Below are 14,575 nucleotides of genomic sequence, written 5' to 3'. Positions count from 1 at the left end.
TTAGCATGTAGGCCTTTGTTCTGATGCTCCTGACATGACAGAGAAGGCCTGACCATGCGCCTGCTAAACGGACCTGTGCTTTCTGGGAGAAGCCATACGACACATGGACCATGAACTGTAAGACCAAGGACCACATCCAGATGGCAGTCACTGTAATAGCTTTACACTTCTAATCAGCAACCATATCAAAGGTAAATGTCCTCTTCAGCGCTCAGGAACGTACCCTCAGCCATGTATTTCATGATGTGTCCAGTAATTTAGCCTGAAGGAGTTGGCCAATGAACAGTTATCGCCGATCCACAGAAGAGGAATTAAACTGCATGATACCTGGAGGGACCAACCGTTGGAAACCCAGAGGTCAAGAGAGTAGGTAGCCCCAAGTCACCATGGGCATGAAGGGGTGGAGCGCATGTGTGATCACAGCTCCATTCACTGTCTACTGGACTGCCACGTGGTGGCCACACATGCGGACTATTACTTCGTTAACACAGTGACTGGACACCCTCTCTCATTATCGGTGAAGGGCCCAGTGACCATACATCTCTCACCTATACTGTGGACACAGCCATCCTACTCAACCTTCAAACCTCCAGCACTGCGTCTAGCAGATACCACCTATACCAGACCCAGCGGAGCATTGTATGGCGGCACGTCCAAGTCTCAGACAGGTGCGTAAATGAAATGGTATGGTATCAATTATTCTAAGGCCCAATTCACACATCTGCAAAAGGGTCCGCACCTGTTCCGCAATTTTGCGGAACAGGTGCGGAGCAGACCCATTCATTCTCTATGGGGCCGGACGTGAAGCAGAGAGCACACTATGTGCTCTCCGCTTCAGCAGAGCGCGGCCCTGAACTTCTAGTCCGCAGCTCCGCAAAAGATAGAACATGTCCTATTCTTGTCCGCAGCTGCGGACAAGAATAGGCATTTCTATAGCGGGTGCCGGTCTGGTGTGTTTTGCTTGTACGCAATTTGCGGGTCCGCAACACACTACGGACGTGTGAATGGACCCTAATATTACAACTTACCCAAGAGTTCAGCACAGAAGAGATGCCCCAGCACAACAACTTTAAGGGCTTCAATGATGATGATGATGATGGATATCTTAGATTGCATTTGACCAGATAAACCCAAATAGACTCAGTTTTTGTGAATACTGAAGGGGTTTAACTATTTGCACCCCAAATCTACCCAAGTCACCCACCACTACCTACTTATTATGGTTGAATGTCACCGCGTCCTCTCAGTGGCTGCACTCCGATATTCTGCCAGCGAACGCTCATTTTCCTCTTTCCAAGGGTTTTATACAAATGAGGTCATGGATATCTAAACGACCACATCATAATACAAGCAAGACATTCAAATGAAACACAATGCAAACGCCGGTGCAGGTTTCACTGGAACCTGCCAAGTAAAATGTTGGCCAGCTGGACAGACGGAAACTTCCACCCAACGCTCTAAACAGACAAGCGCAACAGGGCCATGGAGACGTTCAGGGCAGCAAACAAGTGGTCACGTCACATGGACCAAAAAGACGAGGAAAGCAGTGCATCCGACCGGCTTTACGTCACACCACTATACCCTACATGACGAGGGGCAACCGAGGGCTTCACGTGGTCCTCACAGCTTCCTCTATTTCTGTCCAGCTCCATGTATGAAAGATCCGCTTCCGCTGACTACAACAGGGGTCCGACGCACGTAAATGATGCCGTCTACAGTACTTCTATCTGGAACTACAATGTGGTTCTCCACAGAAGCAGTTCCGGGGACACTTTAGAGAACAATTTCTTTAAAAGGGGATGTTTAGGATTTTCAGAAACGTGAGTAAGAGCAGGAAATGGTACGGCATAAAGAAAAACAATAACCCTTTAAATCACCGCTGCCTGGGATCCCTTCTCCTGTCATGCACATCAGTCACATGACCGCTGCTGCCAATCATTGGCCTCATCAGTGACGCCTGGATGTAGGTCACGTGACCGCTGAAGCTAGTGAGGTGACGTTTAGGCTCCAAGGTCGATGGGTTCCTCTGGGGCAGTGACGCTGAAGACTGGGAGAGACCTTAATGATTTCTCCTGAACGCTGTATTATTTCCTGCTCTTACTCAGGCTCCTGAAAATCTTGGACAAAGGCCTGAAGTAGTTAATGCAGTTTAGTACAAACCCCACCGCCATGGAAAAACCATCAGTCCTAGCAACCAGGTTTTGACTACTCGCCCAAATGTAATCAGTTGCTGGGTGATTCCACCTAGTGTTGAATCTACTATGCGAAGGGAGGGGGCTTAAAGGGGTATTCCAAGATTCATTTCTTTATTTCATGTCCCTTTCCCCTTCTTTAGACCAATATATTCTGGACTGATACTTAGTTGCTAAATGGGCCTGCGCTGTGACGCCGGTCAAATGATATGCTCCTGGCGTCATGCAGGTCAGCACCCGAGGCTGCCCAACTGTGCAGGCGCAACCGGCAGGGATGGCACTGTATGCTCTGCAGCACTAGCGAGATTTATTCAATTGCATGGCGCGGTGATGACCGACACTCACATTGTGGGTTATAATCGGGCCAGGATCACATGCACAATGTACGGCACATCATCCAGAAAGCGGCAAGAGTATATTATTTGATCGGGAGCGCAGCGCTTGCCTGGTAGGCAAATTTTAATAACTTTCTATGCAAAAGACGTTAGTCTCAACAAGGGGGGGGGGGGGGGGGGTTGAGAAACAGGAGGAAAACACACTTTAAAGGGGTATTCTAAAATGTAACTGTCATTTAAATTATTATTTTTTCTTAAATGTGTAGGGAAAGTGATTCTGATTATTTTTGCATTTTGTACCGTTTTATGGAGTTGTCTTTGCGCAGTGAGTTGCTGTTGAAAACCCTTCTTCACCATTAGGTCTCATGCACGCGACTGTGCGCCGGCCATCCCTGTGCTGCAGACCATAAATTGTGCCCGCCATCTGCGGACGAGGACCCAGTCACTTGAATGGGGGTCCGCACCACAAAAGAGTAGTGCATGCATGACTTTTTAGCGGTGCAGAGGCATGGACAGAAAACCTCTGGAAACACTCTGTAGTGCTTCCATGGGCTTTCGATCTGTGCCTCTGTTCATTTCCCCGCTCCGTCCGTCCTAGTGATATGCCCCCATTGTTTGAGATGGAAAACCCCTTTAAATCACACAGCAGTACTGAACAGTGAGGACGCGCCTCGCCTCCCTATTTTTCTTATTCTTCTTCTGCCCTGACCAGGAGAACTGCAGTGCTGCGCAAGATTTGTCAGGTAAGTACTGCGCAGTTCTGTTTTTACAGAATTATCCCATGTGTCATCTGGTTTCTTTCTGAAGCTGGACAACCCTTTTAACTGAGACCGCCATCAATTGCTAATACAAGAGGGGGGTGAAAGTGCTGAGATGTGCCCTCTCGTTTGAGGGGCCCTTCCCGATTCTCAAGGACAGTGACCCTAGGCCAGTGATGGCGAACCTATGGCATGGGTGCCAGAGGCGGTACTCAGAGCCCTCTCTGTGGGCACCCGCACCCTGGAAAAAGTCTATGGTGTACCAATATGCCTTAGACTTTTCCTGCCATTCATCAGCGCAGGGCGCACTGTGAACAACAGCACAGGCAGCGCACTGAATGTAGCAGGCTATTATAGCTAAATGATAGAGTACATGGAAGATATACTATGTGGGGCTGTAGTATTCAGGTAAATTGAGGTATTGGCACTTTGCGATAAATAAAAAGGAGTTTCGGGTTTCAGTTTGGGCACTCTGTCTCTAAAAGGTTCACCATCACTGCCCTAGGCTTTCTATGAATCCATAATAAGTCAGAAGTTTGGTAAAACTATGGGAACACTTTAACCTCCCGGCACGTGAGCCGGTCCTCTCTGCCTAAATCTGCCCATCAACAGAAGTGGTCTTCCTCAGAGACAGGTCAGTGTGTCACCACAAAACGTACATCTACCAAATGGTTTTTAATTCTCTGGATTAAATCACCCAATCCATCTGCGCCCTGTAATCCCTAGTAACAGTGACAACTTCTTCCTGACATTTCTGAATAGTCATCGTCCCGACCCTGGTCCTAGGACACATTTCTCTCTCCCACCCGCTCATCCCATAGAGGAAGCAGAACAAAGGCAGCTGAATAACACGGCTGTTACCAGGGCTGAAATGTTGATTTTGTGCCTCGTCAGCCCCTGCTGATCTTTAAAGTCTAATTCCCACGTAGCAACGTACCACGTGCAGTATCCCCGCTGGAGGTATCACAGTTATCAGGCTGGAACCTGAGGCTTCATATTACTGAGGAATCAAACAGCCTTCTTCCAGGAATCGGGGCTCTGGACAAGGTCTTTCTATTCCATTAGGGGTCCACTGCAGTTACCACCGCCATCAGGTGTCTATGCATTCAATACACAAGGCTTCACCCCCACAGGGGAAATGAAGACCCACACAGTCCCTATCAACAGACCTTCTGCATGATGCATGGCTGAGGGCTCGCTCGCATCTCCGGTATCTGCATCCGGAGGCTACCGGATCCAGCACTGGATCGCCATTGACTGTAATAAGATCTGGCGGTGATCCAGTCGCTTTCCAGCATAAATGCAGACTTTTAGACAAATATTACTGCACGCAGCAATTAAGCTGGAACAGGCTACTGGAAGAACCTGCCAGATTTAAAAACGCCACTGTGAACGTACCCTTTCCCACCGGCAGCACTACAATCCAGCCGGGAATCGGCAACATGCAGCGGTTGGTGTCCAGCCGATTCTCAGCATTTTTGCCGGAGTGCTGCCGCACCCGTTATTCTTAATGGAGACGGCGGGCATTCCGTTTGCATCCTGCAGTGCCGCATCCGGAGAACTGCGACAGATTGTTCTCTGCTGGAATTCACGCTGTAGGTGTGAAAGTAGCCTTAGTCGGGTCCTCTAGGAATGCGCTTAGGGTACCGGTCCACCCAAAGCACACATTAATCGGTATATTTATTGCAGTCTTGGTGCATTTTTATTGGGTGTTTTGGTGCGGAATTTCCATTGATGTTAACACCTCCATTGAAGTCTATGGGGAAAAAAAACACTCTACAGAAGGTGCAAAATCGCACAAAGAATTGACGAGCTGCGGATTTCAAAATCTGTTACCGAAGTGCACGTCTAATTTGTCTAAGACACACTTTGAAGGTACTGTATTACGCTGTGGTTTTTGCGAACAAAAATCCGTGCAGAAAAAAAAAATGGAGGCAATCTGCAACGTCGGCAGGTAGCCTAAGGGCTCCATTCACACGTCCGTAACGTGTTTTGCAGATCCGCAAAACACGGACACCGGCAATGTGCGTCCCGCATTCTGTGGACCGCACATCACTAATAGAGCATGTCCTATTCTTGTCCGCAATTGCGGACAAGAATAGGCATATTCTATTTTTTTCGGGAATGGAATTGCTGACCCGGAAGTGCGGATCCGCAATTCCGTATCCATGCAGCACATCATGCTGCCCCATAGAAATGAATGGGTCCGCAATTCCGTTCTGCAAAATGCGGAACGAAATTGCGGACGTGTGAATGGGGCCCAAGTGTGCTCTATGGTCTGCTTGAAATAGGAGAGTCCTGAACATCACCCGGTCTATTAAAAGGGTATTCCTATTTTCTAATGTTATGCTAGCTTTCCAATATGCCATAACATTATGATCAGAGTGGCTTGGACCCCAAGGACCACCACTGATCCTGAGATCCAAGGGACCAAGACCGACCTCCACAGCGTGTAGCCAGGAATGCCAGGGCACAGGGAAAAATTTGCGCTGCTGTTCAGCCATTCTGAGGGTCCTCATAATCGAACCCTCACCAGTGAGTAAGGAATATATAGCTAAGGCTACTTTCACACTGGCGTTTCGGCTTTCCGTTTGTGAGATCCGCTCAGAACTCTCACAAGCGGTCCAAAACGGATCAGTTTGCATTCTGAATGGAAAAGGATCCGCTCAGAATGCATCAGTTCAGTCTCCATTTCGCTTTGCGGAAAACTAACAATACTTTTTTTTAAACTTGAACAGAAAATGACATCCGGCCCCTTACAGTTCACAGTAGCAAAATAAGGAATGGGGAAAGGGAAACGTTCTCAGGTCAAGGGGCCGGTGTTAAGTTCATATGAAAGCTCTGCTTCTCGTCTTTCATTAGATCAGTTTCGGCCAGCAGGGTAGGGTTAAGGACAACACCCTGGAAAATACCCTAGAATTTCATAGCAGCTGTAAACAAAGACAAAAACAAAGTTCTTGGCCATCCCTTAAAGTGATCAGAAGCCACCGGCAGATACATAATGGTACAGCACATGACTGCTGCTGCCACGCATTGGCTGCTGAGGGAATAAGAATTAGGCATGTTCCATCTCAGTCCATCCGAGAATCTGCTCCCAGCAGCTTATTCCTTTTTCCCCTGTCGAGATTACATACATGCCTATATATTAAATACGGATCTGTCCAACAGTTATCGAATATCTAACAGATCTGCTCCTCGTCTGCGATTTGGACCTGCACATGGTTTTGGCTCCCAATCACTGACCAAGCACAGACTGTATGAAAGCGTCTCAAGACCTTGTTCACATTTCCGTGCCTGATTGATGTCCGTGGAAAATGCGAAGATGTCCATGAAGAATCCGTATTTGGTTGTATCCGTTTTTCACCCTCTGTGTGTCATCTGTATTCCACGGACACTTGCTCAGCTGAAAATGTATCTCCAGAGCGTCTCCTACCAATGGTCCATGAAAAGCCGCTGACAAAACACGAATGCCAAACTGTGTGGTGTCAGTGGTTTTTCAAGGAACCATAGACTTCAATGGGCACATCTGGCCTGCATCACGGGCCAGAGCGACGCATGTCTCTGAGTCCACTGTCCCACGGTCAGTGAAAAACCACTGATGTATGAACAAACCCATTTAAAAATCAATGGGGAGAAAATAGGGAAAGCACACGTCCGTGAAAAATGGAAATGTGACCGGGGGCTAACACTGACATGCAGTTGGGGAAGGCTTCTCTGTGGCAGTTAAATACGCATATTATATAGTCCATGACATCAGCAGGAATTTGGAAACATAGACGCACGTTCTTTCCTGCAGAGCTGGAGAGGAAAATCAATGGCTTTGTTGACCGCTGCACAGCGGAAAAGCATTTGAGGGGGCAGACTAATGACGGCGACTAAACAGAGTACCCCGGTGGCAGCATAAAGAGTTAAAATCAAGTACGCCGCGATCTCTAGTGATCGGATTACTAGTACTAATACTGCAAAAGTATTTCTCCAGAATGAAATTTTGCCATTGAAAAGGCAGGGCTCACACTGGGCGCCAGACAGAGCCGGGGGACTGCCGCACTACACACCGCTACTATCTGGCCTCATAAAAACGTAAAGACCGTATGGGTCACATGACTGGTTGTCACAGGCTGCACTGCAATGGCTGTTCTAATTACAACCATTTACAGGACCGATTCTTTACCAGGGGTCCTGACTCCGAACCTCTGTACACCTGCTACGGTAAATTGCAGACCGCGGACCGACTGAAGTCAACGGGTCCGCAAAAAATGCGGCAGCGACACAGATGGCATCTGTATTTTGTGGATCAGTGGTTTGCGGACACAAAACGGATACGGTTGTGTGCATGAGGCCTTAGAGAGCACGCATCTTGTTTCCTTCAGATCAGATGTCCGCTATATAGACGTCTCAGGATGCAGCAATGGCTGAATGGGAAGGTGATAGAAATAATGGTAATAGTACAAGGCGACTAGAAAACAGGCTCCTTTAGCTGATATCGGGACTAGTGTTGAGCGAACTTGTGTTTTAAGTTCGGCGTCTAAAGTTCGGGTTATTGAAGTATCCCGTTATGGATTCCGCTACCACGGACCATAACTGAATTTAGAATCCATAACGGGATACTTCAATAACCCGAACTTTAGACGCCGAACTTAAAACACAAGTTCGCTCAACACTAATCGGGACGTCTATCTGTAGACAAGGCTTCACAGCTGAATAGTCTAATATGGCATCTACTATAGCAGGGGTAGGCAACCTCCGGCACTCCAGCTGTTGTGAAACTACAACTCCCAGCATGCATACTTGCTCTGCTCTTCTAAGAACCTACATAGAAATGAATGGAGCATGCTGGGAATTGTAGTTTCACAACAGCTGGAGTGCCGAAGGTTGCTGATCCCTGCACTATAGCAAGCCACAGCAGTGACATCAACCTGGAAGCTATAGACCCAGGGGGTAATGCCAGCTCTACACAAACCCCAAACCATACTCGGAAAATGAAAGCAAAACCAGCTCGTTACACCGCAGCGATAACAGACCCCCACAGCTGCAGAGTCGTGACAGGCGTGAGCAGGCCAGATTAGGAGATTTCTCCACACGTCAGCACGCCGAGCTTCCACCCACGGATCCACAGCCCTAGGAGTGTCTCTCATCAGAGGAAGGGATCACACAAGAAGCAGCCGCACAAGACTAAAGTATGGTGCAGGATTGTAAAAATCCAAAAAATGTCAGGGGTGAGTCAGTCACTAACACTCCTCCTTCCCTTGTATGTATCATCATTATACCAAATCCTTACTGGACACATCAGGCCGTATGCACAGATAAGGCTACTTTCACACTAGCGTTTTGTGCAGATCCGTCATGGACGGATCCGTTCAGATAATACAATCGTCTGCATCCGTTCAGAACGGATCCGTTTGTATTATCTGTAACATAGCCAAGAAGGATCCGTCTTGAACACCATTGAAAGTCAAGGGAGGACGGATCCGTTTTCTATTGTCCCAGATTGTGTCATAGAAAACGGATCCGTCCCCATTGACTTACATTGTGTGTCAGAACGGATCCGTTTGGCTCAGTTTCATCAGACGGGCGGAATGGAGACGGAACGGAGACAAACTGATGCATTCTGAGCGGATCCTTTTCCATTTAGAATGCATTAGGGCAAAACTGATCCGTTTTGGACCGCGTGTGAGAGCCCTGAACGGATCTCACAAACAGAAAGCCAAAACGCCAGTGTGAAAGTAGCCTTACACCTCACACGCAGATCTGACGCACAGATTTCCGCTGATTTTCACACGTTGCAAAGAGTAAAATCTGGAGCAAATAAGCAACAAAACCCACAGGCAGCATATAGTAATACTTGCACGAAACTCTATCTGAAAAATGTGCATAAAATATAACGCTGTGTTCATGTGGTCTTGGGATTGACCCCCAATCTGAGCTCGCACAGAGGACAGGAGTCAGTGTGCTGCAAACATTTTTGGTGACAAATAAAAGCAGATTTTTCGTCATTCCCCATCCTTGGCCCCTTTAAATGGGCCCTTCACCATACACCCAGATAACGGCAAGGCCTGATTATTTCTATAGTCATACATAACAGCCACCCTTAAAATAATGATTCAAAATTAGCCGTAAAACTACAAAATACGCGTCCATCGAGTTCTGCCTCGATTCAGATGGAAAGGTAGAACTCATTGGGGGAGATTTATCAAAACTGCCCTTAGCAACCAGAGTCCACCTTTAATTTTCCAAAGGAAGGCTGAAAAATCAAAAGGTGGAATCTGATTGGTTGCCATGGGCAACTAAGCCGTTTCTGCTTTACACCAGCTTTGATAAATCTCCCTACGAATGTAAGTGCTACTCCTTCATAGGTGGAGGGGGTCCCTCTTGATCCCACCCTAGCAGTTGGATAATTTCCTGTAGCAATTCACCATCAATCTCCAGGCTAGAGATTGCAAGCTCTTGATGCAAGGCCCTGACTCTTTATACGCTTTTTTCAGAAACTGCGCCACTCTTGCACACGGGCTGTGCCTGGTATTGCTTGTCTGCGCAAGTGAATGCCATCGACCTGCAATACCGGACATGGTCCACGAGAGCTGTGCCGCTTCAGGAAAACTGCAGCCGTATTTTTCAAGGGCTCTATGCAAACTGAGTCTGAGCCCTACATCTGGCACATACCCCAGGAAAAACTCCTGCCGTACACAACAAACATATAGGCCGTAGGCCTCCATTCACCCATCAGAGGTCAAAAGAGGTCTCTGTTGGGGAGGTACAATCGTTCATTACCCTAATCACTCCAGCGTGCACACAGACGGTGACCTCTGGGCAACAGACAAGCATAAAACAAATTGGGGGTCATTTACTAAAGCAAAATTGGGCTAAAAAAAATAAATAAAAAATATCAACATTTATTTGCACCTGGACCCAGTGTAATTAACGAACATTTCCGGTGCTTTTAGCAGAACACACACTGCCCAATTCCACGTTTCTTCGCTTTATTTCCCCGCAGACGGCCACAGGTCCTCACAGTCCTGGGGAACAATACGCTAGGTATGTGCTGACCCCACGGGCGCACAGGTTCCTTCCTGGCCTCTTACAATGATGTGACCGCTGCCGACTACCAGGGAAGCACACAATGGGGTGCGCACAATGACCCGACAGGAACCTCCCTTATAATACTGAAGCCTCTGCAGCCTTACAGTATAAAATCACAGGATATACCGCCATCCCTGGGCACAGGATACCAGGGATTTACTGGTTAGAAAACCCATTTCCTATTATTAGGGAAGTCTGGGACCCAGTGCAGAGAACGATAATAACACGATTTAATGCAGGAGAACTAAATCCTTTCCCTCAGGCTCCCCCACAAATTACAGTTGACCCTTGGGGGTACCCATTTTTTGGGGGACCATTTTAACTGTAATTTTTTTTAAAGAAATGTACCTATATAAACGAGATGGAGAATCAGGTGGCCAGTCAGCCATGAGCTTCTTTTCTGCTCATCTGCACCAATCCAGCTTTGGCTACATTTACTAAAACTGACATTTCCTACACCGGTATTAGGGTGCATTCGCACAAATGGGTGACGGCCATGTCGGTTTTGCAGACCACAAACTGCACATCCGTAAAACACGGGCACCGGCCGCGTGCAGCCCACATCGTGGTATGGACCCACTGACTTCAATGGGTCTGTGATCCGCAAGGTACGGACAAAGATAGGATAAACTCTTTCTTTTGCGGCACGGACCTGGACGCACATGGAAGGGCTTCTGGTATCTAACTTCTGGAACGCCCACAATTACTAGAATAGGGTCCTCAGGTGTAAGGAGTGACCGTCACATGGGCGCTCTATAGGGACCTGGGCAAATGATCGGCATATGAGCCTACAGCTCATATAGTCTTAAAGGGAACCTGTCACCGGGATTTTGTGTATAGAGCGGAGGACATGGGTTGCTAGATGGCCGCTAGCACATCCGCAATACCCAGTCCCTATAGCTCTGTGTGCTTTTATTGTGTAAAAAAAAACTATTTGATACATATGCAAATTAACCTGAGTCGAGTCCTGTCCCTGACTCATCTCACGTACAGGACTCATCTCAGGTTAAGGCCTCTTTCACACTACCGTTTTTTTTTTCAGTTTTGCCAGGTGTTTTTTGCGTTCCGTATATGGAACCATTCATTTCAATGGTTCTGCAAAAAAAAACGGAATGTACTCATTCCGTTTCCGTATTTCCGTTGGAAGATAGAATGTCCTATTATTGCCCGCAAATCACGTTCCGTGGCTCCATTCAAGTCAATGGGTCCGCCAAAAAAACGGAACACATACGGAAATGCATCCGTATGTCTTCCGTATCCGTTCCGTTTTTGCGGAACCATCTATTGAAAATGTTATGCCCAGCCCAATTTTTTCTATGTAATTACTGGTTACTGTATATGCCATACGGAAAAACGGAACGGAAACAGAAACAACAAAAACGGAACAACGGATCCGTGAAAAAACGGACCGCAAAATACTGAAATAGCCATACGGTAGTGTGAAAGAGGCCTAATTTGCATATGTATCAAATCGGTTTTGTTACACAATAAAAGCACACAGAGCTATGGGGACTGGGTATTGCGGATGTGCTAGCGGCCATCTAGCAACCCATGTCCTCAGGTCTGTACACAAAATCCCGGTGACAGGTTCCCTTTAAGGCAGAACACCAGCAGGACCCCCGCTGTGGAATAATGGAGTACATCCGCAGTCACCAACCAGACCCCAGCTATCACTGCGCCATGGGTAAACAGCCGTGCCTGCCAGTCCCACCAGTACAGCCCTAACTTATTGCAATCCTACCTAGAATGGGACACAAAATCCCCAGTAAACAGAAGTCATGGTCCTCAAGTGTCTCATAGTAACATCTGTTTCTCTGCAATCTCGGGTACGTTCAATATGGCCGACATTACAAATCCTACGGGATTGTCATCCAGCTCTCCCAAGATCCTCAAGGACCAGATCTTCCAGACATATAACCATAGGACCAAACAAAACATCTTACTGGCAATTTAATATTAATAAATCTAATCTATGTAAAACACGCTGGCGTACAGGACAGGGCAGCGGACTGCAGCAAGTGTCAGAACATAATGGGAGTTGTAGTTCCATCACGGCTGAAGGCTTCAGACTAAAGAGGAGCGAATCGATTGGTCTCACCAAGCAGAGTTCTGCACCCCTGCGATGGGGTGCCCCCGAAGCTGAGGACGCTGCCCCTGTGGCTTGATTGTCAATCTACCCCTCCACAACTGGAGCAGCGACTCTGCATGCACTGCTACACTGCCGGGTGGCGACACAAAGCAGTCACTGCACCACTTGAGGAAGCAGAACCTCTGCACTTGCGCCACTACAGAGCCGGCTGAGATGTCCAACCTTGTCAATCAAGCGGCAGGAGGGACGTCCTCAGCTTCGGGGACAACCCGCCACAGGTGCAGAACCCCGCGCATTTCTATTGCAGAGCACTACTGTTGGGGAGCTGTGTCTTGTACCACTCCAACAGCTGCAGGCTGGCAGAGCATGATGGAAGTTGTAGTTTTTCAACAGCTGAAGAGCCACAGGTGGCCAAGCCAATGTACACCCGGGTATCACAAAGCAGAGCTGTCCCCCCATGCACCCTATGGACGTGCAGACAGCATGCCCCCTCAACAGCACGGCAGCAGCTAGCACTTATTGTATGTGATAAGCGTCTAGTATCCGGCAGCTGTGACACAGCCCAGGTCTGCGGCAGACATTACAGCCAGGACAGACGCGTTTCAGGTTCACAAAATGCCATCTGTGGCAGCCGCACGTGTTCAACGGGGTGGGAAAATAGATACTAGTAGAGCGTAGTCATAAGGACTCAGGTGTAAAGGGGAAAATAAACCTGCACTGGGGTGCATCTGCTGCATGCGTTTAGGCTCCGTTCACATTTGCATCCCGATAACCATAACAGTCTGCCCAATCACAAAACAGATGGCAACGATGCCCAGCGTACCCTACTGACTGGTATGGGAACCGTCAGGTTTAGCCAGAAAATAAAGAGGTGCATATAGCGTCAAAAAGTAAAGAATCAGTTCACCCACACATGAGCTTTACTGACAGTCTGTGGGCACTAAGGAGCAGCCAGTGGCACAGCAGGCAGGCACGTATGGGCACCCAGTACAAAAACATTATTTGATCTCTCATTCTACAGGCAGCCGGATACGCTCAGCTGGCACCAGGTCTCAGTGCTGGCACAGTTGGGGTGCAGTTTTTACAGTCTCACTGGCACAGTTTGTGGCAGTCAGTGGCACAGCAGGCACTGAGTACATAGGCACATTAAATGGACACCCATTGCACAGGCAGTTGGGTATGCTCAGCTGGCACAGCAGTGTACATGCTACCAGTTTTTTCAGGCTCATGGGCACAGTTTGTGGCAGTCAGCAGGCATATATGGGCACCCAGTACACAGGCACATTATATGGATTGGCCACCCATTCTACAGGTTATCGGGTACCCTCAGCTGGCACCACGACTGAGTGCTGGCGCAATTGGCGTGAATTCAGCTTCTCCAGTCTCATGGGCACAGCAGGCTCATGAAATGGTCACCCATTCTACAGGTTATCGGGTACCCTCAGCTGGCACCATGACTGAGTGCTGGCACACTTGGCGTGAATTCAGTTTCTCCAGTCTCATGGGTACAGACAGTGGCACAGCAGGCACATTATATGGTCACCCATTCTAGCTGGCACCTTCCTTTATGGGCACAGTTTGGAGTCACATTTCCCAGCTACTGAAAAAGCCTCTGGTCCTGGCACCTTGTTAGTCCTTTGACACTGCCCATGGGCATCCAGTCTGAAAGCTGAGCCCCCAGCTCCTGGCACACACTGGAGCCCAGCTGCTATGTGCCCAATGTCGGGTACAGCTGCCCACTACCAGGGCACCACCTTCCTCACAAGGGTCCCTGTGACTCCCCATGGGCACCGGGTGCCAGTCTCACTCGGGCCAACAGTTTCACCAAGTCCTTTCTCGCAGCAGCTCTCTGCCCATGATCTCAGCCCTGGCACCAGACTCTCGTCCTATCAGCCGCCACCCTGCACTTCTCCACCGTGTCCTACCTCAGCGACGGGTCCACGTAGAGTACTCCTCGGGCGGACAGAACCGGGGCGGCCCGTTGTAAATAATCACCGGACTTTAGTGCCGGACCCTGCGGCCGCCGTCTGAGCCATCAGTGAAGCGGAAGTGAGGGAACCGGGGAGAAGAAGGAGGGGGTCAGTAAGCAGGGAGGGACGCGCGCTCCCAACAGTCGCCAGCACG

General features: G+C 48.6%; 1 protein-coding gene across 1 annotated transcript in view; it reads right to left on the bottom strand.

Annotated features, from left to right (window-relative positions):
• Positions 1-14,575, bottom strand: part of RNF19A (ring finger protein 19A, RBR E3 ubiquitin protein ligase) — a 94,243-nt gene extending 79,668 nt beyond the window's left edge. Inside the window, exon 1 of the mRNA XM_040431203.1 lies at positions 14,377-14,575. The gene's annotated coding sequence lies outside the window, so the exon portion shown is untranslated. The remainder of the gene's footprint in view (positions 1-14,376) is intronic.

Source organism: Bufo bufo, chromosome 5 (genome assembly GCF_905171765.1).
Source record: "Bufo bufo chromosome 5, aBufBuf1.1, whole genome shotgun sequence".
Classification (NCBI taxonomy): domain Eukaryota; kingdom Metazoa; phylum Chordata; class Amphibia; order Anura; family Bufonidae; genus Bufo; species Bufo bufo.
This window is presented reverse-complemented; position numbering and strand designations above follow the sequence as displayed.